We start from the raw sequence: 6,890 nt of genomic DNA on the forward strand, positions 1-6,890 counted from the left end.
CACCCCCGACAGTATTGGTCTCCCACCCCCTCCACACTTCCCCATCCCACCCCTCCCACCACCCCCAGCCCACTCTCTCCCCCCCAGCTCGATCCCCTTCCCGCGTAGCCCACCCCCTTCCCATATAGTCCGCCTCCCGTTCCCGCGTAGCCTGCCCCCCTCCCCAGCCCGCCGCCCCCTTCCCCCCTCCCCTCCCTTTCCCCCCTTCCCCCCTCCTCGCCCCTCCCCCCTTCCTGCCCCCCCCTTCCTGCTCCCCCCCATCCTCCCCTCACATCTCCACATCCCCCCTGCCTCCCACCCAAAACCCTCTGCTGTATTCTCCCTCCACCTCACCCCGTACCTATTTCTGGCCTGATTGCTGAGTGAAGCCGCAGAGACCAACACTGCTGGGGGTGGGAATGTGTTCATGTTGTGGGTATGCCGGTGTTGGACTGGCTATTTAGTCCAACCTATTAGGTTGGACTAAAACCTGGTGTTGTCAGACTTTTTACGGTGGGAATGTGGACACTGCCCGGAGTGGGGGGGTGTTGCCTTGTTATTCAGAGTGATTGGTGTTACTGCTCAGGCTAATGGAATGCTGTCGCTGTTTTAATATTCATTACTGCTGATCAGTTTGAGAAGTTTAGTCACAATAAAGGAGCTGGTTTGATTCAGAGAACTGGGCCATCCTTCATTATCCCAACACAGAGCTGCTCTGAGCAACTGCAGAGCTTCCTTAAAGACTTAGTCACAAGTAAGGCTTACATTAACACTTCAATGAAGTTACTGTGAAATTCCCTTAATCATCACACTCTGGCTCTTGTTTGGGTCAATGCACCCTAACCAGCACGTCTTTCAGAATGTGGAAGGAAACCCATGCAGACACAGGGAGAACATACAAACTCCACACACAGTGACCCAAGCTGGGAATCGAACCCTCAGCCCTGGCGCTGTGAGGTGGCAGTGCCACTGTGCTGCCCATAAAACAATTGACAGCGAGCTAGCCAGGTTTCCCATTCCAATGCTTCATGGCTGATCTGGATCCACAGTTCATCCACGCACCTTTAACCTAACAAACTCTGTCAATCTCCATTGTGACATTTTCAGTTGACTTTTTTGGGGAGAGAGTTTCTACAATCTGTGTGAAGAAATGCTTCCTGACCTCATTCCTGGATTTGAGACCATACTTGCTCATTTTCCCACTGGGGAAAGGGTCTTTGCCCATTCAGTCATTGCAAACACCTCAGATTGATGAGCAGTCAGGCTTCCTGGATACTGCTGGTTCTACAGGAGACTCTGATTATCCTCAGACACATTTTCCCTTGACTAAGCAGCAGTGATTGTGAGCTGAGATGGTGACTACTCACACTGCCTCTCCTCCTCCCTACCCTCTCACATTGCACCTGACTCTCTGCAGGTAGTTCACACTCCCGCTCTCACAGAGGCACTGATTCATGGTTATCCCATCTCTGCTTCTGGTCTAACCTCCTGGTATCTTTCCCAAAGCTCTAGATGATTCTGCCAGCTCCCTCAGAGAGAAAATGACAGCACACTACTCCAGCATGGCTTTAGGAGCAGGGTAAGGATGACCCAATCTCTCTTTCTACATTCGCAGGTGGTCAGTACTGTGGACTGCTCCTCACAGCTGGTGAGTGGTTGAGGGACCCATTAGGGCCTTTGTTGAAATTCCCCCCCCAACCCCACCAGGTCTCTATATCTCAGGATCTCACTGGGATCTGGCCACTGATTTTCCTGGGCTGCTTTACTCAGTGCCGCTAAAATGTATCAGACAGAGACACAGCGAGTCACAACAATGGCAAACACAAGATTTTATTCAGTAAAAATCAGCAAGATGTCGGCAAGCAGGAGGAAGAGAAACTGTCAGAACAGAAAAGTAAATACATTCGCTTCTTGGATCGGGGGGGGTGGGGGTGGTGTTGCGAGGCAGACTTCATACACACACAATACCCAGGGGACACTGGCCTTGGCATAGGGTGACACAGTGCTATCCATACATGCGTCTGAGCTAATACTGCCTGCCTCACAGGATAGCAGTGAGCCTGCAAGGTAAGTCGAGCTGTGTGTATAGAAGTTAAGAAGTTTCACAAACCAGGTTGAAGTCCAACAGGTTTATTTGTAGCTAATGCCACCAGCTTTCGAAACTAGTGGTGTTTGTTACAAATAAACTTGTTGGACTTTAACCTGGTGTTGTGAGACTTCTTACTGTGTTTACCCCAGTCCAACGCTGGCATCTCCACATCCTGTGTAGAAGGATCCAGAGCCCGGGGAGGTCTATAATACACACCTTGGCGAGCCTGAGTCTCTCACTCTATTCTCTATATCCACTCAGATGAGCACCTTCCTGACCCGGAGGCTGATTAGGAATTTCTGACAAGCCAAGGAATAACAATCGATTCAGATCTGGGAAAATAACCAGTCTCAGGTTAAAGTTAACCAGTTTCCAAGGGAGGGGCTGGAAGGAGAGACTCGTGACTCTTTTCATCTTAAAAAATTTCTCATATTTGTATTTCCCACAGTTGCAGCATTTTCTGCACAATGTGAATGAAAATTACTGTGCAAATTCACTCACTTTTAAAATCCCACACTTCCCATGCGCAGTAATTCAGCTTTAGATATGTTAGCTCTGGGTTCAATGTTTGGAAATAACACGCCCCTCTGTTCCTTTTGAAAATACTGCCATTGGATCTGGTATAACCCAGACGGGGACACTCTGTCTCCCCTCCCAATCGCTGTCCCTCCTCCTGCTCACCATCCCCCTCCCACTCAGTCCCTCAGTAAGTTAGAACCAGCCAAAGTCTACAACTCCTGGGACATCTTCACAAAGTCAGTGGAACTTGGGAGGGGAGCCTTTGTATGGCTCCCACAGTTGACCTGGTGTCTGACAGAAGGTCTGGGCCTTTGTGCTCTCTATATCAGCATGGCCAATTCTCTCCAAACATCAACATTTGCCAGTTAAAAAATATCCTCCTATTCTCAATGCATATCTTCACATTTTATTCTCCATCTGTGACTTTGTTGCCAATTCACTCAGTACGTTTATACTCTGTGTCCTCCTCACAGCTTACCCAACTTTGACTTGTTAGCAAACTCAGACACATTACTCTCTAACCCTTGATCAGAGATTTGTAAATCGCTGAGGCCCCAGCCCTGATCCTTTTCCACTGGTTACAGCCGTTTATTCACCAGTTACATCCTCAAAAAACTCCAAGCAATTTATCAAACAGCGTGCAGGGTTGGAGGCTGAGAAAGAAGTGTTGGAATGGTCCATGCTGGAGGTAACGAATTGTTGAAATTCCCAGTCTACCTCTTCCCCACAGCCCAACAATCTCAGCATTCCCTTACGGATTGTCTGCTTCCACATCCCAAGCTTGGTGCCACCTAGCTCCAGCTTTCTGATTTGCGTCCTTAAATCCAACAACACAGATAGAGGTCACTCAGCTTATCCATGTCTGCACTGGCTCTTTGAATCTATCTGATAACTCTCTGCTTGTTGCCTGTAGCCCTGTAAGTTTTTACTCATCAAATATTTATTCAATTCACTTTTTAACATAACTACTGAATCTGCTCTCGCTGCCTTTTCAGACAGTGTAACTGCACAAAAGAAAACTCTATTCTTATCTGTGTATCAGTTTGCTGACCCTTCAGTCAGTGGATGCAGGATTCTGCAGTTACACTGTGGCATGAGATGTCATGGAACACTGTTACAGACTCCCTGATGTCAGCTGCAAGCTGGGTCTGACTTCAGTAAAATGAGAAGTAGCGCAGATGTGAGACAAATCCAGACACAGCACTTTATGTGGACTGGCTGTCCTGGGACAGTGTGGTGGAGAGACAAACAACAGGCTGGTGTTGCTATGGCAAAGGGGCACCTCCAACTTTGGCACCAATAAGTCAAATTTTGTTACATCACTTCCTGTTGTATGGTTCATTTTTTTTTCAAAAGATACACAAGGAACTTCCAGTAAAGCAAATCTCTCAGAGCAGTAATCGTGATACCCAGAACTAAGCAAACACCCCTTTATGTACAACTCATTCCAGGATGAGATTTATACACCTGTGTGTATAAAAATGTCCACCTGACTCCCATCCCCCACCCCCATAACTAAACTGCTGCAACTTTATTTACAATCCTGCTTAAAAACATCATGGCAGGGATTAGAGGAAGATGATGGCTGAACTGTTGTACACCAAACTCACTGCCCATTGAACAGACATAGAACATAGAACATTACAGCGCAGAACAGGCCCTTCGGCCCACGATGTTGCGCCGACCAGTTACAAAACAATGACCCACTAACCTAAACCAATCCCTTTTTGTCCATAAACCTATCCACGGATCTCTTAAACGCCCCCAAACTAGGCGCATTTACAACCGCAGCAGGCAGGGCATTCCAATCCCTCACCACCCGCTGGGTAAAGAACCTACCCCTGACATCCGTCCTATAACTACCCCCCCTTAATTTAAAGCCATGCCCCCTCGTGCTAGATTTCTCCATCAGAGGAAAAAGGCTATCACTATCCACCCTATCTAAACCTCTAATCATCTTATATGTTTCAATAAGATCCCCTCTTAGCCGCCTTCTTTCCAGCGAAAACAACCCCAAATCCCTCAGCCTCTCCACATAGGACCTCCCCTCCATACCAGGCAACATCCTGGTAAACCTCCTCTGCACCCTCTCCAAAGCCTCCACGTCCTTCCTGTAATGTGGGACCAGAACTGCACACAGTACTCCAAGTGCGGCCGCACCAGAGTAGTGTACAGTTGCAACATAACGCTGCGACTCCTAAATTCAATCCCCCTACCAATAAACGCCAAGACACCGTATGCCTTCTTAACAACCTTATCTACTTGATTCCCAACTTTCAGGGATCTATGTACACATACACCTAGATCCCTCTGCTCATCCACACTATTCAAAGTCCTCCCGTTAGCCCTATACTCGACACATCTGTTATTCCTACCAAAGTGAATTACCTCACACTTCTCCGCATTAAACTCCATCCGCCACCTCTCGGCCCAGCTCTGCAACCTGTCTAAGTCTTCCTGCAAACTATGACACCCTTCCTCACAATCTACCACACCTCCGACTTTGGTGTCATCAGCAAATTTACTAATCCACTCCATGGATGTGGAGGTTAAGGGGATGGGTTAATTATACCGTAATCGGCTTATGTCAAGACGTACCTCATTCCAGTGGGGAGGGGATATTGATGGAGCTGCTCTATATCGACTTTAGATCAGTCAGAACCCCACCAGCCAGTTCTGACTGCGGATCTGAGAAAGGTGTCATACTGTGTACAAACCTGATGAAGACCTGGACTTCTGCTGCTAGGTTACATAGAACACAAGGAGGCCATTCAGCCCCTCCAGACTGATTATGACTAGTCTATATTTTAACCCCATCGACTAATGTAATCCCTTGCCTAAGAAAAATGTCTCAGTTATGAAATTTCCAGTTGCGTCCCCAGCTGCTACAGTTTTTTTTGGGAGTTGCAGATTGCTCTTTCTGTGAGAAGTGTCCCCCAAACTGCATCCCCCACCCGCCACACTTCCCAATCACCCCCACCCCCAGACCCTGCACCACCCCCATCCCTCCTCCCCCCGCACCACCCCCGCCCCTCCTCCCCACCACCAACCCCCATCCCTCCTCCCCCCCACCCCTCCTCCCCCCCACCACCCCCCCGCCCCTCCTCCCCCCCCACCACCCCCCGCCCCTCCTCCTCCCCACCAACCCCGCCCCTCCTCCCCCCCAACACCCCCCCACCCCTCCTGCCCCCAACACCCAACAGCCGGCTCTAATGGTAAATTTATGCCCCTTATTCTAGAATTATCTCCATTAGAGTAAATAGTTTCTCTCTACTGATCACACTATATTGTTTCATCACCTTAAATACCTCGAGTAGGTCACTACTAATTCTTCTCCATTCAGGAGAAGTTTGGTCTATTCAACTTGCCGCCATCATTTAATCCTTGAAGCCAGTGTCTATACTTGCATTCTCTCCAGAACTGAATGAATGGCTTTCTTCCTGAATACCAATGGCCACACACCTCTCCACCCAGACTGCCCACTTTTACGTTGGGTAATGCAATTGTAGATAGCTTTGGAGGAAATCCATCGACTGACAAATGGACTGGAGGGGCTGGAACGGTGGGGTCAAGTTGGGGTCATGAGCTGACAGCAGCGTGGCAACGGAACAAAGAACAGTTCAGCACCGAAACAGGCCCTTTGGCCCAGAAAGCTCGCACCAATACATAATGCCTTTCTAAACAAAGGTCTTTTGCCTCTATGTGGTCCATATCCCTATATTCCCTGTCTATTCATGTACCAGCCAAGCTGCCTCTCAGATGTTACTATTGTATCTGGTTCTATCACCTCCTCTGGCAGCGCATTCCAGGCACTCACAACCCTCTGTGTACAAAACTTGCCTCTCACATCTCCTTTAAACCTTGCTCCTTTTACCATAAACTTATGTCCTCTGGTAATTGTCATTTCTACGCTGGGAAATCTCCGTCCTCAGCCCAGGCAGTTCCTTCTGACGAAAGCCTGCAGGGTCAGTTAGAGGGCACAGCTGCTAATTCGACCACAAGATTCCCATTGGACAATGATTGCATCCTGAGCATCCATTTGTTCCATGGAACAGCTTTTCTGGGAATGTGGAGACAGTTACCCAGGGTCTTCAGATCACCAGAGTGCAGGGTTCATTCAGCCCCCTGAGTGATGGGTTAAGGAGTCGGTTCAAATAGGAGGGAGAATTGGGGAAACTCAATGAGAAGATTCCAGAATGTAGAGCACCGCTGCCAATGGTGGAATGGGCAAGGGATCAGAATGTAGGAATCAGGAACCTCTGAAGATTGCAGGGCCAACAGTGAAAGGCAAGGATACATTAGT

Source organism: Carcharhinus amblyrhynchos, chromosome 21 (assembly GCF_965287045.1).
Source record: "Carcharhinus amblyrhynchos chromosome 21, sCarAmb.v2.hapA, whole genome shotgun sequence".
Lineage (NCBI taxonomy): Eukaryota > Metazoa > Chordata > Chondrichthyes > Carcharhiniformes > Carcharhinidae > Carcharhinus > Carcharhinus amblyrhynchos.